Raw genomic sequence first — 27507 nt, 5'->3', positions numbered from 1 at the left:
ATCTAATACACAGTGGCACAAATGTCTTTAAAATTAATTTTCTTTTAATGGTTGAGCATGTTTTGAAATGTTACAGGGGAAATATGTTTGTATAACTTCTCATCTTTAGAAATCTTGGCAAGCAAAGATGTTCTTGAATTAATAATATGCATATTTAGTCCAGATGTCAATTCCAAAACATTTAAAAATATAGAAATCCTACAAGCACACAGGCCACCTAGAGATGGACCGCACTTCTATCCATTGTCAAAAAAACTGCTCAAATTCATTTTGATGTCTTGTCAAACAACTTTACCTTACCTTGTATAGAAAAACAATTCTTTTATTATACATGTTTTATGACAAAATGAATTTGGTATATTTTGGCTGTGCAACTTTAATTTGTCCATTTCATTGATACTGACTCTTTTATAACTATAGAATTAAAAGAGATAAACCAGAAACCTGGTTGTTGACATATCTCCTAATTGCATATATCAACACAATGAACTTCATAAAATTAAAAACTTTTTTCAACAGGTACTATCAAGAGAGTAAAATGAATCCACAGAATTAGAGGGAATATTTGCAAATCCTGCATTTGGTAGTAGTTTAGTATTCAGAGTATATAAAGAACTCTTACAACTCATTGATAAAAAGACAAATAACCCAATTGAAAAATAGAGAAAGGATTTTAATAGACTTTTCTACAAGAAAATGATGAGTAAATGTGTGAAAAGATTCTCAGCTGTATTAGTCATTAGGGAAATGGAAATCCAAACCACGAGATACCACTTTGCACCTATAATAATGACTATATTTTTAAAAAGTACCAAAAAGAAAGTACAATAGATATTGGTTTGGATGTGGAGAAATTGGAAACTTCATACACTGCTGGTGGGAATGTATAGTGATGAAGCCACTTTGGAAAATGCTTGGCAGTTCCTCAAAGAGTTAAAGTTACCATGTGAACCAGCAATTCCACTCCTGCATCCAAGAGATTAAAGATGTATGCTCACACAAAAACTTGTATGTGAATGTTTATACTAATATTTCTCACAATAGCCCCAAAGTAGAAAGAACCCAAATTTTCATCAACTGATGAATGGTTTAATAAAATGTGGTATAGCCATACAATGGAGTATTATTCAGTCATAAAAACAGATGAAGCACTGACACATGCTATAATCTAGATGAACCTTGAAAACATTATGCTAAATGAAATAAGGCAGACACAAAAGACCACGTATTGTATGATTCCATTTCTATAAAATTTATATGAAATATCCAGAATAGACAAATCTATAGACAAAAAAAAGTAGATTAGTGGTTGCCAAGGGCTGGGAGAGGGGTTTGCAGGGGGTAGTGGGGAAGAAGGAGGAGAGAAGAGGACAGGGGATGACTACTGATGGGTCTGGGTGTTTTATGGGATGATAAAAATGTTCTAGAATAAAACGGTGTTAATGGTTGCACAACCTTATCATATACTAAAATCCACTGAATTGCATACTTTAAAGTGGTGACTTTTATTGTGTGTGAACAACATCTCAACTTCTAAAAATCTGTATGGAAAATCAATAGAAAATCAACAAACAAATTAAAAATCAGCTTGATATGAGAATATAATAATCATCCAGGGTCATGATGTTCTCCTTGAGGTCTAATTAAAAAGGTGTGTATGACAGCAAATATCCCTCCCAGGATATAAAGGAAAGATTATAGAGAAATCACCTGGACTTCCTTCTCCCACACACTAAGATAATTGCCTGAAATTCTGCTTCAAGTGTGGTTAAGTGTAAATTTAACCATGTGTTGCATTGATGGGGATTAGGAGGTAGACTATAGTTTGCAATAACTCTTTGAAAAAATGTAGTGGGTAACCACTGAAGTTGCAACTATTACATATTTTTACTGTGTTTAATTTTTTTTTATGATGCACATTTTCCCCTAATTTTAACATCTTTGGGATGTATTTTACACTTGGTGGTGTCTTGGATTTTATGAAATTCGGCAGTTTTGTATTGTGTTGGCTTTCAGGGCCTTTCTAGAGTGGTTAGCCATACAAGATTAACTTTACTATTCCCTAAAGGGCTATTTATATTAAAATATCATTGCTGGAGCACCCCCCCCACACCCGAGCAGTTTGTTTATTTTGAGGCTTTGAAACCCAGTTGTTGACATATCTCCTAATTGCATAAAAACAGTTCTCAGAGGTTAAATGAATGCTTTTCACCCCACCCCACCCCCCATCTTCGGTATTCTGAGCACTGTGAATGATTTCCCTCCCTCACTGGTTTATGGACTAGAGGGAGAAATGCTTCTCAAGTTGTCCTGAGAACCTATTCCCTCTGTTACACTGAGCCATTTGAAGGAGTAGCTGGAAACTTGAAAAAAATCAGGCATTTTACAAACTATGTTCATGATATTTTGATTTGAAACTTTAAGCATAAAAGTTTCAATGTTTCTATTCAGACCATAATTAAATAAGTTTTTTTTTTAAATTGCTATAACATATTCTAACTGTATCTAAAAAATCCTATAATATAACACAGTTAAAGTTTCCCCCAGTATCTTCTCTAAGTCCTTAGGAACCAGAAGGTCTTAGATTCCCCAGTGGAGATTCGGAGGATATTGTTAACCCATAGTTTACAAAATGTTTGTTTTACCCCTAAACACCTGGAGTGAACCTGGTAACTACAAATGGCTATACTTTCTTAAAAATATAAACATGAGATGAAAACTCAGAGCATACCCCTCAGCAGCTGTTGAGGGGCATAGAGCAGAAGGGGTATGTTCATTATCAGCACACTTGGTTCTGGGTGATGGTATCCTTCTGCAAAGGCCAAGTTTTTACAGGCATTATCTTTAAACAAATATATTAATCCTAGCCATCTGTCTCTATGTTCTACCACAGAAATACTTAACTATTCCCATAGTGAAAAAGGAATTTCTTGATGTATATATCAAAATGAATACTTATGCATATGCTATATCTTCTAATAACATGTTTTCTACCTAGCACAGATATGTGTTTGTATCAGTCATCCCCTAGGGGCTTAGTTCGGTGGTGATTTGTAATGGAGAGAGTGACTTTCTCATGCTCTTGGTTTAAGATTTGAATTGGATAGTAAGTCCAGGTTATAAAGCACAACGTCAAGGGAAGATAAGTGTTTAGTAAGAGACTAAAGAGCATTTAGTAAGAGCATATTTGCCTGGAACCATATAACAGTAGTTACTGAGTGCTTTGAATACTCTCAGTTTAGAGTCTTATTGTTGTTTCAAAAAAATCCTCTGGGTGTTTGGATGAGCACACACAGGGCACAGTCTTGTCCTTCCCACTTTCTTTCCAGCACTTTCAGACCCCTCCTGGGGAAAGGGGAGTGGATTGTAGAGAGTAGCCACAGGAGGTCAATAATTCTCAGTACTGTATCTACCTATCCACCTCCACCTGGTCATTTTAGCCATTGATGGTACACATAGCCTAACTGCAGGGTGTCCATGAAAAGCTCATTTCAGACCTAAGATAATGCAGTACTCTTGCTCGATTTATATCACTTCATTCTGTTTTGCATCTTAAATCGTAAATGTGAGCAAAAGAATGGGTTGCAGCCATTTGACGATTGATTGTTTTATTTTATTAGGCAATACAGCATTATTGCTGTATTACAGCAATAATACAGCATTATGTAATACAGCATTATGGACAAGATCATGGATACCAGAATCAGATTACATGGATTCAAATTCTGATTCCACTGTTTACTAGTTGTGTGACTTTGGGCCACTTATTTTATCTCTCTAAACCTTAGGATTCTTTTCTATAGTGTGATGCTAGCAATAGCACCTGCCATAAAACAATATTATCATAATTAAGTGAAGATACATACACACACACACACACACGCACGCACATGCACACACACACCCCTCCCCCCAAAAAACATTATCAGCACATTGAATCAGTGCCCAAGGAACTGCTGCTTGCTTTGTGATGGAAAGTAGGACTCCTAACTTAGACCCTATTATTGTTTGGAGAAGCACACAATGCAGAAAATAAAAATCGAAACCTTGGGAGTATTTCTGTATCCAAATGAAAATTTTTTTAAATAATTTTTTTAAATTATCAATTGTCTCTGTCAAAGTAAAACTTTTAAAATTGGGCTTTGCCACAAATTGTTCATTAAGTAATTACTTATGGCCATTCTCTTCATTTCTAGAACTAAAATAGATTTCTGATCTATGAATACTTTAGTAATTTGAATTATTTGCTACAAAAAAAGGGTAAATTGAGACTAAAGGCAATTTAGTATAGTAGAAAGAATATGAGCTTGGGACATATAAAGACCTGATTGTAAAATTTTATTCTACCACTTACCTCTCTGCGACCCCAGGCAAGTATTTAACTTCTCCGAGCCTCAGTTCCTTGTTTGTACAATGAAACTAATATGGCACTTGGGCTCTCCTATAATGTAAGACAAATGATAGTACTCCAGAAACAACTCCTATAATTAAACCAATAGCTAGTTCCTATTAACCATGCAAAGGATTTAGAAAATTAGTAATGTCTTTGATGGTTCTAGTGGTGATGATCTTGGTCTCATGATGTTCCTAAACCTGCTAGAGCTGAACGACGATCACCTGGTGGAACCTGACCTATGCAAGCTGTCATGTAGAATTTTGGCCTGAAAATAAAGACTTAATGTATATCACAAAGCAAATGGATATATGTTTTAGGTGTAAGGTCCAGGAGACTGATAACAATAGCTAATTATGTGACCTTATGCCAATTAGTTAATTGTCCTGTGCCTCGTTCCTGATATGGAACGACTAGATGACTTTTCAGAAATAAATGGTCATGAGTTCAGGAGAAAAAGAATAAGCATTTTTTAAAATCATTTTTATTGTTATTTTATTACAATTGTCTCCAATTTTTCCCCTTTGCCCCTTTGCCCCCCTCTCCATCCACCATCCCCCGCCCCCCTGCTCCTGCAGTCAGTTCCCACACTGTTGGCCATGTCTGTGGGTCATTCAGACATGTTCTTTGTCTAGTCCCTTCTTCTTTCCACCATTGTTCTTCTCCCCACTCCCCTCTGGTCACTTTCAGTCTGATCCATGTGTCCTTGCCTGTGGTTCTATTTTGTTCGTTATAGAGCTGATTGAGCATTTGTCAAACTACGATATAAATATTACTGGGGTTTGCCACAATTTGTTCAGAAAACTAGCATATGAGAAAGGGAGAAGTGAAAATTAGATCTTAAAACTGAAATTTGACCTTTTAAACATAGTTAATCATTTAAAGGCTCCAATTACATTTTAAAAGCACTGATTGACTATTGAAATAACTACATGGTGAAAAACTTCTATTTTTATGTTGTTATTTTTTACTGTCATACTATGAGACCTTAAAATTAAATGTGATCACATTGAGGCCAGTTACCTACCTATGTGCCCCAAATGCTGTATTTCCTCAGAAGAACAAAGGAAAGTTCTTCCTTATAGGAAGAAAATACAGTGTAAGATCTGTGATGATGCTGTTGGATGCTAGAAAGAAGCACACATCTTACAGCTAAATTGTATCCTGAGACTTTTTCATGGCAAAATTTGAGCATTACATAAATTGCCTTTTAGTGCATTTAAATTAGGGTGAATGCCAAGCCTATTGTCTCCAGTTTCTACACTGATGCTGAATAAAGAAACAATTTGTTCTCAAAAAAAAAAAAGGGGGGGCAAAAAGGGAAAAGAAGCCCCACTGGATAAACCCAAGTGTGCCAGCAGCCTGCCCAGGGTCAGCGCAGAGAAATGCTGTTGAGGAGGTCTTGTTTGCCACCCTTTAAAGGTTCATCAAGTTTGATGGAGAATTATATTTAAATGCTTAGACTTGGCAGGTCTTTTTTTTCTCACAGCTTTTTAAATTACTCCTTTTCCCACTGATTGGTCCATCCACCTCATTTTCCTCTTAATATTTCACTAGCACGTCTGCCCCTGACAGTTACGAGGACTCAGCGCCAGCCAGTTATCAGCGGGCTCGCTCAGCCCAGCAGCAGCTTAGGTCCGAGTCTGAGCAGAGCTGGGGAGCAGAGGCTCTTCATAAATAATGGTGTGTTCTTGTCAGTGGTTTTGGCCCTCGAAGGATGGTAACGTGTTTCCATAGCAGATGGGTCAGCTCTTGTCTGCCATTCTGTCTTTTGAACTTCCTGTTCAAGGGTATGGTTTTCATCAACCTTGATGCTGTAAAGAACACCTACTTTATAAGATTGAATCTTTTTTTTTAGCCAAAAGAAAATAACTGAATGTTTTTTGCGTATAAAAGGTTTCTTTGAAAAAGATTAAAAGGGGGTGGAGTAACCAGCCCAGATGTCCAAGTGAAAAGCTGTAACTGTGAAAGGAGCTTTTTATTGTAATGCATGAAAATGAAGACTGAGGAGAACAATCTTTTCTAGGCTCTGACTACATTAAATGCCATTAAGAAATTACACATTTTGCTATAAAACTGCTTTCCCTTATTTTTTTTGCAAACAATCCATGTACATGTATGTCATTTTGCCCACTCATGCCTACAAATCTTTTGGCAGGAAAAATAATGTCTTCTACCTATTTTTTTTTTTTTTTTTACCATCTTGATGTCATTTTCAGAGGGACATTCCCAATGCAGTGTTCACAGGGTGAGCAGGGGTTGGAATGCTTGGTATGCTAGCCTCATTCAGACGGTGCTCACCGCTGGGACCTCACCATTGCTCAGGTGAAGTATGGGGACCCGATCAACCTTACTGGACCCATAAAATGAGCTTTATCCAAGCAATACAAAGTGAGCAAGTTTCAAAGCTTTGTATATTTCCGGGGGGGGGGGGAGGAAATAGCACATATTTCTGTCATGTCTATAGTAGGAACACAAGTGTGTCTCACTTTAAGGAAAATGTTTTCTTTTTATTGTATCTATATGAGATGATGGGTGTTAACCAAACCTATTGTAATCATTTCACAGTATATGTTAATCAAACCATCATGCTGTGTACCTTAAACGTATATAGTGATGATGTCAATCATTTCTCAATAAAACTGGAAAAATTGATGAGCAATAGAAAAGTGAAAGTTTTGCTGTTAGTAAGATTGCTACTAAAAGTTAATAGAATGTAAAATCCTTGAGAACTAGGAATTTTGTTCCTTTTCTTCTCTGCTTTATTCCTGGCACCTAAAAAAATATGACACATAGTAGTCTCTCAACATGTATTTGTTGACTGGATGAAAAAGAAATCAATGAATGAATTTTCGAGGCAAACTGGAAGGATTAAGAGAACTAATAGTAAGTCTATAGGCTCGATTAGACTATATAATGCTAGGAAGATGACATACGGGGAGATATATATAGTGAGTGAGGGGGTTCTGAAATTATGGATTGCTGAAATTATGGATTGTTTTAAATGCTGAAAGAAGGTCACAGAATCATGACATGTTGTTAGGAAGATGGCCCCCATAGAACTCTTTGCCCAGAAAGAAGGCGGCTCAACATTTTCATGACAAAAGTTTTAAAAAGGTTAAGGTCATCAGAGGTAGCACCACTAAATTCCCATCCTATTCTCAATATTAAAAGTGTCCTTTTGTTCGTTAGTTTGTACTTATTTTGTCTTTGAAACTCTTTATCTTCCTAAGGTCAGGCACTATGTCTGTTTGGCTTACCACAGAATTCCCAGCTCTTAGTCTGGTACATAGTGGGTCCCTAATAAATACTGAATGAGTGCAGGAATGAATGAAAGCTTAGGAATTTAATTTACATTATTATGTTTAATGTTTATATGAGTCAGTATTCTTTAGGTGGCCAGTATCAGAAACCCAATTCAGACCAACTTTACAAAGAGGTGGCTTTATTAGGAGGAAACTAAGTCTAATCAAAGACTGCAGAAGCCAGGGCAGCCTGGAAATGTCAGGGACGAGAGCCTGGGTTTGGATTGCTGGCAGGACCCTCTCTTTCTCTCCACCTCTGTCTCTTGTCTCATCTTCTTCTTATGTGTAGATGATGATTTTTTAGTGCACAGGAGGTTTTCCTTAAGAACCTGAGTCCCCAGACTCACGTCCTAATAATTCACCCTCCAGAGAAGAAGTGTTGTCCATTAGGTCCATTTATAAAGTTGCTGTGGGAGCACTTGGATGGGCCTGCTTGGATTATACGCCACTGAGGAAAGGTCTGTCATCTAAAGAAAGGGGGGCTGTGGTGTTGGAGACACAATACACATGAAACAAAGGTTGTTGTGGGTGTTTTTGCTCCTTATATTGTAAATAAGCATATGCAAATTGCATCATAATCTTGTACTTCATGTAATTATGAACTTTCTAATGTCTAGAGTTTTTAGTTATTTGGGAATAAAATCCTCCTTTTAGAACATAGCCCTTACTCTTAAGTTACATGTATTTAACTTCCTTCTATGTTCTTAAGACTGATTTTTTTACAAAAGTTGGGGATGCCTGGACATGCATTACAGTCATTAGAACAATGATGAAGGCGTGAGATTTGAAGTCATTCTCCTTGGTAATAGTGTTCACTCTGTTATTAACTTTGAGGAAAAGGTAGACCCTGGGCCTTCTGTGTTTGTTTTTGCTTTTGAATTAATCTTGTGGGGTTTATGTTTGATTTTTAATCTATATACTGATGGGATTAAAAACAACATATACTTCACAGGGTGATTGTGAATATTAAGAAAGATAATGGGTATGAAAACTATTAATTACAGAATATAAACATTAAATGGTTATCATTGTATCCTATACAGTAGCTCCTTACTTACGATGGGGTTACATCTGGATAAACCTCTTGTAAGTTGAAAATATATTTAATAGTACATTATCAAGTATTGGTTGTTTGCCCTCGTGTTGCCTGGCTGATCCCTGGCTCCCTGCCACTGTTCAGCATCACGGGAGGCTGCCATATCAAACATGGCTCACCTGGAAAAAAGTGAAAATTCAAAATTCAAAGTATGATTTCTACTGAATGCGTATGCTTCAGAACTACTATAAAGTCAAAAAATTGTAAGTTGAACCATCGTAAGCCAGGGACTATGTGTATATATTTCTAAAGTGATATTCTTAATTTGGGATCCCTGGATTACTATCCCCCAAATCATAGGCAAACTTGTATGTGTTTATACACATGTCAGCTAATAGTAGGTTCAGCTGTGACAGAACACCAAGAAACTGTGGCTTAACAAAACATAAGTTCATTTCCCTTTGAAACTATCCAAACTCCAGAAGTGAGCCCTCCGGGACAAGTATGGCAGTTCCATAATCATCAGTGGCCCAAGCTTTTCCCTCTTGTCTTGCTTTACTAAGCCTCTGGTTTTCTCATCTTAGTGCAAATGACAGTGTAAGCATTCAGGCCAGCCCTGTAGATGAAAGGGGGGAGGGAATGGTAGAAGGCAATGATCTCTACCTTTAAGAGCACTCCCGGGAAGTGAACATGATACTTATACTTATATCTCATTGACTAGAGCTTAGTTACATAAGCCACACATAGCTAAAAAGGCAACTAAAAAATATCATCTTAATTTGAGGGTTCCATTACTAAGCAAGAAGGGAGAGGGCCTACTGGAAGAATCTTATATATCTGCAATAATACAGATACAGAGTTCAATAGGGAGAGAATCTACAGCTTTCATTAGAATCTTAAAGAGACTTATTGTAGTTTATAAACATTTAAAAAAAAACACCACTGTTCCAAAGTGGAATCATCCATTTCATTATGTAAATCTGTAGAGGAAGGGTATCTTTCTAGATCATCTTCTGTATGTGCTGTGAGAAGGAGAGGAGGAAATAATCAGGCAAGCCATAGATACAGATTTGGTGCTGTTGGATATATTTGATAATGATGGCTTGTTATTTTAATTTACCCCCTTAAATCAATCATTTTTCATATTATAAGTCAGGGGCTTCTTTTTCATGCCCGCTGCTTATATTACTTAAAATGTTCTTAAGCAATTAAAACTTTTATCTATACCCTTTTCTTCTTTCATCATTTTTGATCCTAAACAAGATTCTTTTGAGAATTCATTGCCTTTTTCTTTACATAATTTAATTTCAAATTAATAAAGCCTAGTGAATATCTTTCTTAGATTAATTGAATTTTTGCTTTTAATGCATTTGCTTTGTACAAATCATCTGATCTTTTTGTTTTTATTCTATTTTAAGTAAGGCATTCTTAGCAACACATAAAATGTCAAAAATTCCTATTTAATTCATTTCAACATAAACAACTTAAAAAAACTAACTCTAATAAACAGTTTTTAGACATTTTAATGGTTTTATTTTGTTTTTATTGTGCATAGTACTTGTATATGCAGAAATTTGTAGCTATAAATGGTTAGGTTATTTATTTTAATTAATGTCCACTTAGAAGTTTCTCTCTTTAGAAACAAGTCAGATGTCAACATGAAACACATGACCCCAAAAAGAGTTCTACTAATTTAATTGTCAAAGTAAAAAAAGTCAAGCTTTTTTAAAGCATTAAAAATAGTTAATTATGCAGCCATGTAAAAAAGAAATCAATCCTGACTGACACAGAAAGATGTATATTTATATTGTTGAAGTGGAAAGGGACGTTTCAAACCATGTATGTCTAATATGTTATTAAAAATATTTAAGTGTCAGAGCCATGTACACCAGCTATTTAACCATTTAATAGCATCTGTATTTGAATGGTGAGATTAAAGATGATTTTTACTTTCTGAAGTATTTTTTTCTATATTGTATAGATTTTTTTTATAGTATTATGTTGCATTACTTTTATTACCAGGAGAAAAATAACTAACTAGCAAGCTTTTCCCAATTTGGAGAAATGTTACTTACAATAAAATGGATAAACCAAGGTAGTGTTTTTTTTTCACCACAGAGTTCTGTCTTTAAAAATAAAAATGTCACTTAGAAGGTAAAATTATATGCCTATGACTGACTATTGTGGTTTTGAAGCATAGCAATTCGGAAGTTTCACAGGAAATTTGATATATTGCTGCTTTTGTTGAAGAAGCTTCTTTGCTTTGCCTGTGTTGGGCTAGTAGCTACACAGAATTGCAATGAGTTATGAAAATACAGTAACTCAGTGTGAATTAGAAATTCAGTCTCCTGGATATCCTTCCCTTCAGAGTCACTGACAATGTTAATGAGGATGTGTGTATGTTACTTATCACAAGGTGTAAGATTAGCAGGTGACTGCTGGGGAGATCAGTAAAGCTTTTGTGCACTGTCAAACCAAGAATAAGCCAGCTATTTTAACCAAAGCTCAGGCTTTCCCTTCTTTGGATTCCCTAGCGGATCCTTCAGCTGAATCTGAGCCTTAAAAATAAAGCCACTTTCTATGCCTCTCTGTGCACACTGAGAATCTTGCCAAAGCCTTCTATGAGATCTCTGTGAGTTTACCCTGGGAGAACACCACACAGTGTCCTTGGCTTCCTGTTCTAAACGATCCACTCCAATGACACACTGTAATACTGCTCAAGGTAGGGGGAATGAGCTGCCAAAACCTATTTATCACTTTGCTGGCCTTGAACTGGGCACATCCATTTAAAGTTAAAAAGGGTCATAGGAAGAGCTTTTCTTCTCTCCTGCCTTGCCAACACTAGTATATTGTATAAAGATTAAAATAAATTGTCTAGTGTTTCACTGCCCTGGCTTTCCCATCCTACAAACCACCATTCCCTAAAGATGTAAAAAAGAATGAATTTGGGAAAATAGATACTTGCAATTTCACAAGTAAGTATTAAATGTCCAAAGCTAGAAGGCACTGGTTAAATAGATGTCGGTTATCCATAAAAGGAATATTATGCTACCATTAAAAATGATGTTGAAAAATATTTAATGAAATGCAGAGATGGCCAGGAGTATTCCATTGTATAGCTAACCATCATCTGTTTAAATAATAGTAGAACATTACCCTAGTTTTTTTTTAAAGTTAAAAATACATATGCAGGAAAAAGTAAAGGAAGATATGCTCCATATCCCTTTTGTAGTTACCTTTGCGTGAAAAGACTGTTTGAGTTTTCTTCTCTTTCGCTCCCTCCCTCCCATTCCCCTCCTTTCTTCTTTTCTCTTTCCTTCCTTTATTCTTTCTTTCTTTCCTTCTTTTCTTTCTTATCAGTATTTATTAACTTTCTTACTTCTGAAATAAACTAAAAATGAAGTTATTTAAAGTAATGTTGACTCCTACCTAAAATAGAAAGTTTGCCAGATAACATGAAACAAAGGGGACAAATCTCAGAGCATTTTTATTTTCTGGCAGTTAAACTTATATTTTAAAAAAGACACTTTAATACTTACCTGGCAGGGGAAATACTGTGATCACAAGGGTGGGTTTCCCAGGGTGGGGCTTGTCCATTGCGCTCCAGGTGTGCTGGCCTCCGTGTTTTCCCCAAATGTGGGAAACTTGGCTGCGTAATTTGTGGTAGTGGGGGACTTCATTTGCACTCTCCCTTGGCTAAAAGAAAAAAAAAAAGACACGTTAGAAATGGGGAGGGGGATTAATATAAGAACTGTACTTTCCACTTGTTTTTCATCTGAATCTAGAACTTCCCTAAAATAAAATCTATTAATTAACATTGTAAAAGCCCCTTTACATTTGTGTTACTGGGCTGCCTTTTATTTTCTTGCCATCACAGGTTATGTCAGTCAATGTGTGTTACATTAATATTTGAGTTTTAATAAGCCATAGGACAGTGCTTAGGAGCGAGGTGGTTCTGGCTGCGGTCTGGAAAGCAGGAAGGGCTCGCGGAGGGCTCATTGAGTATCCGGAAGGCTTCTAAGACCTGATACGGTGACTTCTCCCTCTGGCTGACTCCTCCTGGCCTCGTGAACCTCAAACTCTATCCTCCTCCTCCCCCTCCAAAGAGACCAAAGCAGAATATTAACCCTTGGATTCCCAAGCAAGCTGGTGAGGACTCCTGTCTCGATGGCTTTGCTGTGGAATCAGCTCTGTGAACACACTGGTTCGAAAAGGTTGCCACCGTGTCAGGACAGCCACTCTCTCATTTAAAATCCTGCCTCCAGAATATCCTGGCCTTGGTTCAGAGTAGAATTCTAGTCATCATTTTCACCGACCCAACCAGGGGTCATCACATTACCGAATAACTATAGTTACTCTGTCCCTACCCTTCCCTTCCCTTTCGTCATTCCCTGATCACACGTCAGGTGTCTACTCTGTGCCCGGCTCCTGCTGGGCTCTGGGGCTATCGTGGTGAGAATAAGCATCCGGGACCCCTTTTCTTCATGAGACTTACGGTCTAATGGGGGAGAACTGATCAAATAATCACACATCAAAACATAAGGTTGCAAAAAAAAGGAAAAAGGACTCATGGACATGGACAACCGTGTAATGATTGCTGCAGGGAGAGAGAGACAAGGGGACTAAATGGTCATGGAAAAAATACAATAAGGATTTAAAGAAAAGAAAAAAGTGAAGTTGCAGCTGTGGCAATAGCTATGGAGGAAAAGTACACATTATATTTTTATTAAATATTATTATTATATCACATACATTATTATATTATGTATCATATTCTTATAGCTGGGTTGAATCTGGGAAGGTAGGCAAGGCATCTGCAAAGAAGTAACACTTCAGCGGAGATTTGAAGGATGTGATGAGTGAACCAGGAAGGAGGGTTTTCCAGACAGAAAGAACAGCATGTGCTAAAGCTCTGAGGAAAGCCTTCCGTTCCTGATGTTCTGATTGGCGAACACCCCACAGGACTCTTCCAGGTGTGAGTTAGTGTTCTTCTGAACCCCTGATATTCATTTTTTGTGTGTTTTGCTTCAGTTATAGAATTTGTTTTTACAGCTGCACTTGCTGGTACAAAATTTGAATACGTATCATAAACCAATCACAGGGAAAGAGTCCACATATTGATTGTTCTGAGTTTGATTGCTAAATGGCCGCTGTCACCCAGCTGCTCTTTCATCACCTTGATAACTGTAAAATCAGCACAAAAGGTCAGGCTCTCAAATTTAGGTTGTCTTAATAACATGATTCTCATATATTTTAATGTTGCTTAACATTGCAGCTTTGATTTTAGATACAAACCAAATTAGATTGAGTTTTGCCCACAAGTTGTTTTCTTTGTAATTTTTTGATAAGGTAAAGAGTTTTGTCAAGCACTGTTTTTAATGCATGAATTTAGAGAACTTCAAAGATAATTAGTCCTGGTCAGAACATTCATCTGTGATTATTTTCATGGTGAAATAGTGGTATTAAATCTCCTGATGTTAAGGGAATGATTTTACTTCAAAGCATAGTTCCAGAATATTCTGTCTGGTCTTGCCACAAGTTCATGTTTCTTAAGGTTTTATTCTTGTAAGAGCTGTTCAATGAATACAGTAGCAAGAAAATGGATGAAAAACAGATGGTGTCCTTGTTCAAAGGCTCAGTTGATTATTTTATTTTTTTTCTTTTTATTGAATTTATGGGGGTGACATTGGTTAATAAAATTATATCGTTTTCAGGTATACAATTCTAAGAGGCATCTTCTATTTGTATATTGTATTGGGGTGTTTACCACCCCAAGTCAAGTTTCCTTCCATCACCCTTCATCTCCCCTATATCCTCTTCTACCTCCCCCCACCCTACGTTCCCTCTGGTAATCACCGGATGATCATTTTCTTTTTTAAACCTTCAGTCAGCAACCTTATTCATTTCTCCAATGTATAGGATTGCACTGTGTGTTTGTTAGAACTGCTGAAAAATGGCAAAATATGCATGCTAGTATGGCAGTGGAATGGCAACAATGAACATTGTGTATTTCATTTTTTTTAAGTTAGAAAGAAATTAAACTCTATTTTGATAAGATAACTAAAAGAAACCAAATACAAAGAAAGAAAATTATTATAAAAATTTTAAGACAAAAAGTTTGGAATACAAAGATAATGTTTTTAAACAATGTTGACCTAAAAGATACTATGACATATTTTTGAAGTGTGGTGTTATTAATATAAAAGCAGAATAACTGTTAATATCTGTAAACATGACTAAGTATAGAATAAAGTTTATTAGATGAACCAGAGTATTACTGATGGATTGCTGGGATAGTTCTCAGCAGGATTGCAGAGATTTTCCATGCTTTCTCCTAATCAGACATCTGACTTATTATTTGTATTGTAAATGTTATTACAGTAGAAGTATTCATTTTCTTTCTAGATTTCCCTTTCGTATTTAGGCCAAAGTTTGCCTCTGTTGTCCTTTTCCCCAGGTTACTTTCGTGGTCTATATTCTTGAATTAATTTATATTGACCATACAAAACTATACTTCCAGGGCTCATTTCTATAGTTCGTTAATTTATATTGAGTATAAATATTCTCAACTCAGAAGAGCCATATTGAATTTATTGTGCTAACGGGCATAAGCCATCTATGACCATTGCTAGTTACATGCCTGTCATTTATGTAACAATCAATATACTGAGATGATCTTTGGTATAAGTTTCCCTGTCACTCTCAAGGGATCTGCTGCCATGGCTAGAGTTTTAGCCCCTCCCTTTCTCTCTATTTTTCTGATTGCTTCCCCCCCTTTTTTGCTTTATGTAACTATTGAAAAAACGAATTGACTATTTTCTAAAAAGACACATGTTCACATAAGTAAGCTTCCAGGAGCATTTCCCTACTGAAAAATTACAGATGGCTCCCAAAAGTATTAATAATATTTTAAATTAAAAATCATAATTTTTGAGCACTTTCCATATGCCAGACACAAAAGTAACTACTGTACATGGATTATCTCATTAAACCCTATAAAATCAGTGCCTTTCTTATGCCTATTTTTTAAAGGAGGAAATTGAGCTCAATTAAGAAACTTGTCCAAGTTCTCATAAATAGTAAGTGGTAGGGTTAAAATTCAAATTTCATAAGGGAATATTTTAAGACTATGTTTTTTTTTCCTTATAAATAATGTCACACTTTATTGCATTAACGTATCTTTGGAAAGTGAATAATAACCCTCAGTTATTACACCTTAATGTCTCGTGCCTGCTTTCAGAGAGCTTCAGTGATCTAGGACTTTCCTCAGAGTTTCCTGAAATTGGTGTAGAAAATAATGTTGCTTGTAGTTTTGAAAAGGAGGCTTAAAGTGAACTCTATTATCTTCAGGGCATAAGATACTGTTAGAAATTTCTTTAATAGCAGCTTTGCCATTGCATTCAAGTGTTTGATCAAAAAATTGATGTGTTAAGAGCTTTTGCCAAAAGAATGAAGGTAAGCTTGAGATGATGCTGTTTAAAAGAACAAACTTCTTAAGGAAGGAAGGAAAAGGGAGTGAGAGACTGAAATTTGCCTCAAAGTATGCCACAAATCAGAGGAACCCAAGATAGACAGCTGATGCCTTGAGCTTAGCTAGAATAAAATTCTGATAAGCAGAGAATTTGCCACAGGAGCCCTTTTGCAAGAGCTGATTAGGTTCATCTGGGGTGGTCCTAGAGGGTTAATTAAATCAAGTAAATCTAATTTAGTGATTAAGGAAGTTATTTGATATGAATAGACCTTGAATAAATTCTGGGCACCTTAATCAAATAGCAGTGAATCTTATTCAAGTTATGTGATGGTCTTTCACTGCTCTCATAGAATGAGAGATAAGCAGTGTTGTCCTCGAGATGTGGGTTTGAAGCCTAACTTCCCTGCTTGGCAGGTGTGAGACTCTGGGCAAGCACAATAACCTCACCTCTCTGAGCTTCACTTTCCTCATCTCTTAAAGGGGGTACTAGGATTTGCTCTTTAGGATGATGGGTTTAATTTATAAAATTAAAATCAGAGTCTTCTTCCTTCCTTCCCTATTATTTCTCTATAAAATGGGACTAATTTTGGTGTGATACCTTTTCTCTAAGAAACTATGCCTCTCTTAGTAGCTTTGAAGAATTGTGACATCAGGAGATAAATAACCTACAGAATAATTGCTCTGGGTTTTTTTTTATTGGGACTTATAAAGATTGATTACACAGTTTTATATGTTTAAAGTTGAAAGTCATAAATTCAGCATTCACAAGTAAATTGTGAATGAAGTACAGCAAAAACACTATTCCAAATACTATTTTCATTCATGAGGGTGAAACTGCTAAGTGAACTCTCACCATGTTATTAATAAGAATATGTTAAGCTCCTAAAGCAGACTTTGTCTCACATATTTTAAGTATAAATGTATATTTTTATAAATGCAGCTTCCATTTTGTCCTCTCAGTGTGAACAGAAATCAGGAAATTACTAGATGAATGATTCTTTTTACGGTAAGCCAAGATAATTTCACAATTGTAATGTGTTTTTATATCACTGTACACGTGTTAAGTTACATGTGCTCCATGTACTGATACCAGTTTTAAGAGACTAAATCCCTGGCGGGTGTTCAAAAGCAAATTTTCACATGTCTAATCAACATGTGATATTGCATATCCCCTCATTTGACCTGAAAATACTTTCTTTTTCTGTGTGTCACCATTCAGTCATAATTTTATCCTGGTATTACACTTATAACATGATGGGATAAAAGTTGTAATGTTTGAGTAAATATTTTAAAAACACAGGTAGTAACAGCTCTTGATTATCATTCTCCCCTTGCCTTAGTTCCCCAACTGACCAGAGGTATCATTACTTCTAGGTATATGTGTTATGATACTTAAGGAAAAATACCTAGAGCTCTTTGTTTGGTTCTCTGATAGCTAGGATTTGAATTTGAGCAAAAATTCAGAAAAAAATTCCTAAATTAGTAATTGTCCACAGAGAAATGAGGGTCCTAACGGACATGATAACTCATGAGGGACGACTACTGCCAATACCAGTCGTTATTAATAAATATCATTATGTTACATACTGTATTTTAGAATTACAATAGTACTCGTACATATTTTTAAATCACCTAATAGCATACTGCTACCCCCCTGGACTAAAAGCTTGTGCCACATCGGGATGTAATAACACTGGGCCAACTGGCTCCTTCACACCTCTGTCCAACGGTGGGTTTGGGAAAAATGATGTACTATTTCTCCTACACCAACCTGTCTAGTAGTATCATCTTTCCTTTGAAAGTATGGAAGGAAGCCTAAGGCAGTCAGATTTGCATAATGGAAATAGAGGGGCATACTGCCTTTGTGAGAATTTCTTGTGACATACCTCCCCAGGGAAAAAATTCTTTAAAACTACCATCTGATCTCACAGCCCTGAAGCACTTCACACACACGGTGTTATTTTCCATACGAATAAATAACACAACTCAGTAAGCAGAACTCTGCCCCAAAGGAACGCAGGATGTAAAGGCAGCAGAAGGCAGAGCCAAGGACTCTCATCCACATCCCGTCATTCTCTGAAAAGCCTATCTGATCGCTATTTCCCATTTCTTCACTTGTGCCCAAAGAGCCTGCTACTCTGGCAGGTAGGAGAGGAAGATTCCTAAGAAAGGCATGGACTAGGTATGTCATAGGGTCCCCGTTAGTGGTTTGGAGCAGGGGCTCTGGAGATAGACAAACAGGGTCTGAATCCTGGCTCTTCCACTTTGGACAAACCATCCTCTGGTACCACGAGACTGAGAGAACACGTGGGAAACACTCAGAAACAGGCCTGGCACAGAAGGAGAGCTCACAAAATATTTGCCTATTGGTGACGCCAAAATATAAGTGTTCAATTTCACATTTTCTTCTCTAAAGGATGTTCAGAACTCAAGAAAGGCCTAATGTTTTTAAGCTCTTAGCACATTAAAATAGAGAAAATCCAAACACTGCTGGGAAAGAATCCCGAAACACCAATTCAAAAGAACTTACGCACCCCTATGTTCATAGCAGCACTATTTACAGTAGCCAAGAGTTAGAAACAGCCTAAGTGCCAATCAGTAAATGAATGGATTAAAAACTGGTACATTACACAATGGAATACTATGCAGCAGAAAAAAGAAAGAATCCCTATCTTTTGCAACAGCTTGGATGGAACTGGAGACTCTTAGGCTAAGTGAAACCAGCCAGTTGGTCAAAGACAAATACCATATGATTTCACTTATAAGATGACTCTAATGAACAAAATAAACTAATGAGCAAAATAAAACCAGAGGCATAGAATCATGGAACAGACTGACAGCTGTAAGAGGGGAGGAGGGAGGGGAGAACTGTTTGAAAGAGGGTGAAGGGATTAGTCAAAAGAACAGATACGAAGGACCCATGGGCATGGACAGCGGTGTGGGTATTGACTGCGGAAGTGGAGGGTGGGCTGGGCAGAGGGGGGCGAAGGGGAGAAAAACTGGAAAAACTGTAACAGCATAAACAATAATAAAAAATAAATAGGCTTATAAAAATGATGGCATATTTTAAATATTTACATTTTTCTAAATGATATTTTATTATATAAAAATATTTACATAAAGGCACTTGGTCAATGCTTTTAATCAAAAATATAAATGCAATGTATTTGTGCTACTCTCAAAATAATTACAAGATAAATTCAGAATTTATAGTTCACTTTAGGTGCTGTGACCCAGTAAATCAGCAGACTTTTAAACTTTATGGTCTTCAGGACCCTTCTTACACTCATGAATAATTGCAAAATTCCAAAGTGCTTTGTTCATATGTTTATCTCTTAGAAATGAAACCTGATAATAATAATTCCATTACATGTTAACATGGTAACATATCTTTACAAAAAATAACCATATTTTCAACAACAAAAAAATGCACATGTAGTGAGTGACATTGTTTTAAATATTTGCATATTTCTTTAATGTCTCACTCAATAGATGACAGGTGGGTTCTCTCATCTTCTTTTGCATCACATGTTAGGTAGCCACTGTTAACTCATGAGAGAATGAGAACGAAAAGGACAGATAATGTAGCACACCACACATCCACACTGTGAGGCCTTTCACAGACCAGAGGCTGGGCCAAATGGCCCTCCCCAGGAGCCCCGAGATAACTTTGAAATTATGCAGAGCACACTATCTTTTTCATAGAGGAAGTGGAACTAACGGGTCCCTATTTCCTCAGCACTCTGACCTAATTATACAACTTATAGTTGTTGTTTTTTAAAATCCCTATCTGTTCTTCATTAATTCCACACCCAATGAGGAGGGCATATAGTCTTGGTCTAAGTAATAGGGAAAAAATTTTTTGGCTCATTTGTAGGAATAACTTTTCTATACCTTACTGTCTCCATTTGTAAACATATGAGAAAATTGGACCAAACATGCCCAAGAACACTTTCTGTGTAAAACTCTATTCTTCTCATTTAAATTGCAAGGATTATCATTAAAAAAGAAGGAAGAATTTGTTTTGTTTATCTAGTTACTATAGTTCCAGGGATTTGTTACTGCATAAAATTTCAGATTGCAAGACTGCAAAAAGCAGTAAGTTTGTTCAGAGAACTAATGAAGTCATCTCAATCAGTCTCCTGCTACATCAAATGTGCTTGAATTGACTTGCATTGCATGGAATTGGTTTTTGAACCCTGTCTACATGGAAGAAGGAGTCTGCAGATTACCCCTTCCCAGCCATAGTCAGGAAAAAGAAAATATGTTACCAAAAGGCATTTGCGAAATAGAGATTAGTAAATTGGGCTCTGCTTGGTTTTTAAGTTGGTTTTTAAGTTAGTTTTTAAGTGATCAGACAGGTCCTGAAGTCAGACACAACCAGGATCCACCCCAGTTCTGCCCCTTGGTACTCACAGGGCCTTGGATAGTGCATATCTCTGAGCCTCAGTTTCCTCATCTCTAAAATGTCTACCTCACATGGTTGCTTTGAAGCTCGAATGCGACAAGATATTGTCATGCCAGACCTATGGTAGTGCCAAATGGTGGCTCTGTCCCTTGCTAGGTTTCTTCATCTGTAAAATGATGCTAGGACACTTCCCTGCCACAGCTGTGAAAGGATTTAACCAGCATGAGACCTATCATGTAAGTTCAACTCATACTACTATCACCACCACAGCCACTACTACTACTAATTATTATTATTATTATTACTCAGATTATGTAAATGTTCTGAAACATCTGCTGTATTATACCATTGTGTACCATATGGAAAATATTTTATTTGTAGCCCTTTTTGTTTGTTTGTTTGTCTCTTTGTTTTTTGAGGCAAATCCCAAAACTCCCGAATCCCAAAAGCTGGACAGCCTCCTCCATTTATCTATTGCTGCTCAGCTGCATTTCCCTACAATGAAATGAGGCTGGTCATATATCAACTGTTTGGTGTCCTTGAATAAAAGAACATTTTTATTTTCCTTCGTGCCCACCCGCTTTCCTGTCTGCTAGACATTGCCTGCTCTGAACTTCATCCACCTCTCTCCCACCTCCAGAAGTACCGCACATTTTCATTTTCTTTCATCTGTTCAGCAAGTGAATGTTAGACAAGATAACTGAGGAATTCTTTTTTTTTAAGAGAACAGTTTATTGTTACTGTAGTGTTCACATAATTTTTTTTTCCTTTCCTTTTTAATTGAATTTATTGGAGTGACATGGTTAACAAAATTATAGACGTTTAGGTGCACAATTCCACATAATCTGAACACTGTATTGTATGTTCGCCACCCCAAATAGGAATTCTTTATTAGTGGTAAATATTTTGCAGTTCTTGCTACTTGAATAATTTATTCAGTAGTAGGCGAATGACTCATCTAGAGACATTGTGACTTTAAACATTGTTTCTTGAGGAATTGATAGAGAATGTGAACTCAAAGATCCAAGCCAACATACTCAGTTAAAGGGCAGCATGTTGCTTTCCTTTCTGATAACAGTTTTGAACTCTGACTCCAAATCGGGATCACTTAAGGAGTTTTAAAACTGTTGGTGCCTGATCCTACCTCCGGAGATTCTGATGTCATTGGCCAGGGGTGTGGAATGCGAATGACAGTTTTTAAAGCTTTTCAGGTGACTCCATTGTACAGCTAGTCCATTGCTATATGGACTTGGTAGTGAAATTCTGCATGTATTTAAAATAGCCATTTTCCCTTGGCCATTATGTATATTTGACCTGAAGACACAGTCAACTAACAGGGCCGCATGCGTGCAGGATGGCTATGAATGTGGTTCAACACAAAATTGTAAATTAACTTAAAACCCTTTTTTCTTGCTCATCAGTTTTTGTTAGTGTTTGTGTACTTAATGTGTGTCCCAAGACAACGCTTCTTCTTCCAGGGTGGCCCAGAGATGCCAAAAGCTTAAACACCCCAAATGTGGTTGTCTGACTGACTCGTGTATTGAAGACATGTATCATTTTTATTTTACTAGATGTAACAACATTAATTCAGAACTTCTTAAAAATAAATGAACCTCCTTCTCTGCCTCCCACATAGCCTTGTAGAAACATACTAGTAAAGTATTACTTATAAATGAAATCGAGCTTATTATTTAAATAACCTATTTAATAGCATGGAATACTAAAATTATCATCTCTGTCTTGGCATTGTTACTAAATAGATTGTTAAAATTAATCATAATTGTCATTAGATTTGTAATTAACTAAGTTGGTAATAAATTCAACTGCCTCTTAGATTGTGGGCTATTGTTAAGCTGATCAGCTGCCTCTTCAATGGTCAGATTTCATCGGAAAGCAGCGTCAGGTACACTGGGAAACTGAGCATTGAGGCTGACAGGGAGATTCCATTGCTTGAATGGCTTGAGTACTTTTCTACCCTCTGAGCTGTCTTTACTCTGTAAATGGGGGTCAAGTTTCTATTAGTCTCCGCACTGCCATTTAGTTGCTCAATTTTGGTGTTAATAACCTTACTCTTGGGCTGCTAAAACAGCACAAAGTATATGTGACTCTATTTTTATGCCTAATCATATAGGAAAACTAATGAGAGGGCTCTCGCTACCTTCCCTCCTAACCTTGAATGGTACCTACCTTCTCCTTGCTTTAATGAGCAAGCTCCCAGTCCCTGCTGTTTTGTCTCTATCAGCTGTGCCTGACTTTTCTCCTCCCAGAATCTCCTTCCACGTCCTCCTTATTTCTCTTCCTTGTCCACCCTTTAGTCTCCCCATTCAGAACCCCTGTTCTTTTTCCCCTTTCGTCACTGTGTTTCAAAATACAGATGAATCTTAAACTGAAAAAGACGGAGGAAAATAGCGAAACATAAATGATTAGTGGTTCTTTACTAGAGAAGCTGAACAATTCAGAAAGAAACATACAATATGAAAAATCCTGTTTCTAGGAGGGAGTCATGACAGTTCGTACTATTTGTTATTGTTCAAAATGCATTTCAAGTTTGATTCTGCAGTTTAATTGAATAATATTTAGAAAAAATATTAACTGCAAGTCCCTTTTTGTGGGTAAAACAGAATCAGCACTTTCCTATAAAAGCTACTGTTTTTCCTTAAGTCCAGGAGCTGTCATTTCTCTGAGAGTCAAAACATTAACTTCACATTAACATTTTAGAGCTGCGAGTAGGGCCAAACTATGGCAGGGCTGAATGGTCGGGATTTGCTGTACGAAGGGACATCCCCTGGGCCATCACCTGAGGTCATTAAATTGATTTACTCTAGGTCCACTGGCTGTATTTTAATGCAACTTAGCTGTAAAAGAACAAGGACCCATTGTGTAATACAGGCAGTGCATTGTTATTTTTTCTAGGCCTGTCAATGTAAAAATGTGTCTGTTTGCCTTCCCCTATGACCTGAAAAAAATTTTTAAGCTATATTATAGAATAGCGGGACACCCTGGAAATGTTGGTTTTGGAAGGTACCTTGAGGAATAACATATTAAAAAAATTGGCAATGCAATTTGGTAAAGGTGCCAGGGACACATATGTTCATTTGGGGGCACTTTTATTACTCTTCCTTTTCGGTTAAGTACCAGGACTGGAGTGAACCACATTAAGAGTCTCTAAGAGGCTGGTGGTTCTTCTGATGGTGGCCTGCCGTGGCCAGAGAGGTCATTTTCGCTGCAGCCAGTTGGGAGAGAGGCCAAGCAAATGGGCACATGCTCCAATACCCAGAACCCTAGGAAGCCACACGAAAAATACTGTGTCCAAAGTTTACCCAAAATAAACCAGATGGCATTCATCTTGCCAGGGCATTTAGTATAATGTTTGTTGTGGGTCGTTTCAGGACCCCTGTGCCCGTCATAAAATTACGGGGAGTCCTGGTACGCTCTCTCTCTCTCTCCTTTTTTTGCTTTTTGGACTGTGACCACTGGTAGTCATTTCTTCAGATCTGTCTTCTTGTGGGTTCCTCTAGGGTGGTTCTGTTTTATCCTCGTAGGTACTGAGATGAATACCTTATAGGAAATCGCCATGCAGCTTCATATGTGGTTTTATAATGGGCCTATTTTTAGGCACTTTCCATACCTTTGGGACTCCCAGGCTTTCTTTCCCAAGGGTAAGGCTCCAGCTGTGGACACTTAAATGCTACAAGCAGACCCAGGGGAGAGAGGCTATGTCACTTTTCTGCCTGTCACCCTATCATGTGGGATTCTGACCCCTCACTGCCTGGAGCCCCCAAAGCCTGGGTTAGTATCCGAACCCTGCTACATCCTGTCTGAGTGCCTTCCAGCACACAACTCGCCTTCTTGGAGCATCAGTTTCCTACTACCTAAAATGGAGATTAATAGCAGACCCTCATGGGATTGCTTTGAAGTTTAAATCAGATAATGAGTGTAAATTGCCTAGCAGATAGTAAGCATTCAATAAATGTTAGATGCTGCAATTAGCTATTATTACTGCCATTAGTCTGAATATCCTGACCTAACTCATGTCCTGCAACCCACAGACACAAATCCCCAAATTATTGACATTGCCACTTCTCTCCCCTTAATCTATTAAGTTTAACTTGTTAAAGTTGGGTTTTAAAAAAACCAAAACTTTGTTTCTTTTGCCCTGCCAGTGTCTCAGTTGGAGTATCTTCCTATCCCAAAAGGTTGCATGTTCAATCCCTGTCAGGGCACATACCTAGGCTGCAGGTTGGATCCCTGGTTGGGGCACGTATGGGAGGCAACTGATCGATGTTTCTCTCTCTCTCTTTCTCTCTCCCCCCTCCTCTCTATCTAAAATCAATAAGCATATCCTCGGGTGAGGATTAAAAGCAACTTATTTTTTATGATGAAGCTATTCATTTTCTTCATTCATATCTGGCTTCTTATATTTTGAAAGCTTTTAGTTTCTTTAAACTAAACGTTGGTTAATATGTCCTCTTGTTCTTTGTTACCTGTTATATGTTCTGCTGTTTATTTTTTAATTCAAGCTCAACAAATATTTATCAGGCACCTTCTGTGTGATAGGCTCCATACCAGGTGCTAAGGACACAGAGCTGATTAATGCATGGTCCTATCTTCTTGTGGATTCCCCTAGGGTGGTTCTGTTTTATCCTCGTAGGTATTGAGATGAATACCTATTAGAGGAAGTCACCATGTAGCCTCTTGGGGGGCCTTAAATTTAGTGGGGAGAGAGGGAGCATACATGTAAAAAGTTAACTAAAATACAGAGTGATAATTGTCAAAAGTTATAGGAGGGATGAAAAATACCCAGGGACCAAGGAGAAGATGCTCCTGACTCAGCCCCAGGGAAGCTGGGGTGCATTCACCGAGGGGGCCAAGTGGAGGTCCTCCCTCAGGAAGAGGAGGGTGTCAGTGGACAGCAGGCTCACTCCTCTCTGGGCAGAGGGCAGAGCAGATGCAAAAGCAGGAAGGTAAACAATGGAATGGCGTGTCTAGAGAATTTTATGAAGAACCATGAGCTTGGAACCTGTTGTGCAAATGTGGAGCACTGGGAGCTGAGAGGAGAGCGCCTGGAGGGGCTGGATTCCAAAAAGCTTTGTAGGCCTTCGTGAGAAATTTAGACTTAACCCTATGGACCGGGAGAAAGCCAATGCAGGGTTTTCAGCAGTGGGGTCCCTGTTTTCTTTTTTGTTAAACTGCCTCTTACATATAGTAAAGCACACAAACGCTAGCCTATGACTGAATGAACTTTTGAGCTGTATGCACCTATGTGTATATGCAAGATTTCCAGCAGCTTCCATGTACATCCTCCCATCAGTCTCCCAGAGGTCACCATTCTGACCTTTATCAGCACATGTGAGTGTTGCCAGTTCTGAGCTTTGCATAACTGGATTCATGCGCTCTTGTGGGTCTGGCTTCTTCTGTCCAGCATTTTGTCCGTGAGGTTCCTCCTTGTTGTTGCATGTAGCGGTAACCTGTTCCCTTTTGAATGCTGTGTAGTATTACCTCCACGGTCACTTGTGACTACTGGTTTTGTTTGTTTTTTAATTGCTGACCTGAAGTTTCTAAAAGTTGACCGACAATGAAATCCTCCACTTTCATTTTTGCTCACTTCACAAAATGCTCATTGTATAGGACTCAGTTACCACTGGGGCTCTAAGCGGGAGAGCCCTGGTGTCCTGCCTGCAAAACCGAAGACCTGTCAGTGGCTGGGACGTTCAAAATCCTTAACATCTCGAGAGAAGATTGGCTCAAGGGTTTTCTAGTTCATGGTGTAAGGCCTTTGTGTTCCTATTATTCTTCATTGCCTCCGATGACCTTCTACCTCATCAATTAATAAATGATTATTGAGAGCTTACTAGGTGCCAGACTTTGGGATATTTGACAAGAAGTTTCTAATGAGTAATTAATCAAGATTCTGCCCTAATCTAGAGGGGTGAGGAAAGTTTTTTTGAAGGAATGACACTTGATTTGAGAACTCAAGGATAAGTGGGAGTTAACTGGGGGAGTAACACGTGCAAAGGCCCATGGTAGGAGGCAGCTCCCAAGGTTCCGAGAAACTAGAAGAGCGTTGGTGTATCTGGAATGAAGAAAGAGGGGAAGTGGCAGAGTTGGAGCTGGAGGTATAGAGACAGGGACCCAATCGTGTGAGAGCTTGTGGTCTCTTTTGGTCCTATATGAATCTTTTGATTTTATTTTTAAAAAGTAACGTAAACCTTTTTAAAGGTGTTAAGAAGGGAGCGATGTGACCTGTTTTGCATGTTTTAAATAATGAGATTTTCTGCCGCACATTTATTAAAAGAATGGGGCCTGCTGTGAAGTCTCTCACCTGTAGGTTTGTAAAAAAAAATAGCTTTAATTCACAACCGGTCATTTGGTGGCTTCATCTCATTTCTAATATGGTCAGTCCTTTTCTTGAATGTTTTTTCTTCCTTGCATCCTAAACTGCAGGACTTCCTTCTCTTTGACTAAGATACAAGGGAAAGTATTCAGCAGGACTCATTTTAAAACTCTTACTTTCTTTTTAACTGAAATCTTCTAATGGAGCTAAATCTGAGGATTTTAACCTCAGAGGGGCTACCATTTTGATACATCACTAGGCTACTTCAGCGTCATTATCGTTACTCTATATCCAGGCTGAGAAGCAAGTTAGTGACATAGTAATTGTATTAGCAGACTAATTAACTCTAGTCACTGTAATAATTTTTAAAAAATCAAAGCAGCTTAACATAATAAACTTTTATGTTCTTCCTCAGGCCAAGCCCAGTAGGGCTGGCGTGGGCCTTTCCATGGGGTAACTCGGGGGCCTAGCTCCTCTGCTCAGTACTTCTATCGTCTCAGCGTCTTTACTTTCCAACCTTATGGCTGGGAACAGAGCGGCCCAGACGATCATGCAGGACA

At 37.6% G+C, this 27507-nt stretch overlaps 1 protein-coding gene, 1 non-coding gene and 1 pseudogene across 2 annotated transcripts in view; all 3 read left to right on the top strand.

Annotated features, from left to right (window-relative positions):
- Positions 1 to 27507, top strand: part of SCFD2 (sec1 family domain containing 2) — a 314405-nt gene that overhangs the window by 136224 nt on the left and 150674 nt on the right. The gene's annotated exons all lie outside the window — the stretch shown is intronic.
- Positions 12266 to 12427, top strand: LOC129077733 (U1 spliceosomal RNA). Its single transcript, XR_008529892.1, has one exon. It is a non-coding gene; the product is annotated as a U1 spliceosomal RNA (small nuclear RNA).
- Positions 15239 to 15404, top strand: LOC129077738 (uncharacterized; annotated as a pseudogene).

The sequence above is a fragment of the Pteronotus mesoamericanus genome, unplaced genomic scaffold (genome assembly GCF_021234165.1).
Source record: "Pteronotus mesoamericanus isolate MK-2021 breed Mesoamerican mustached bat unplaced genomic scaffold, CSHL_Meso_final contig_68, whole genome shotgun sequence".
Taxonomy (NCBI): domain Eukaryota; kingdom Metazoa; phylum Chordata; class Mammalia; order Chiroptera; family Mormoopidae; genus Pteronotus; species Pteronotus mesoamericanus.
Note: the sequence above shows the minus strand (reverse complement) of the source record. Positions and strands in the feature narration are given on the sequence as shown.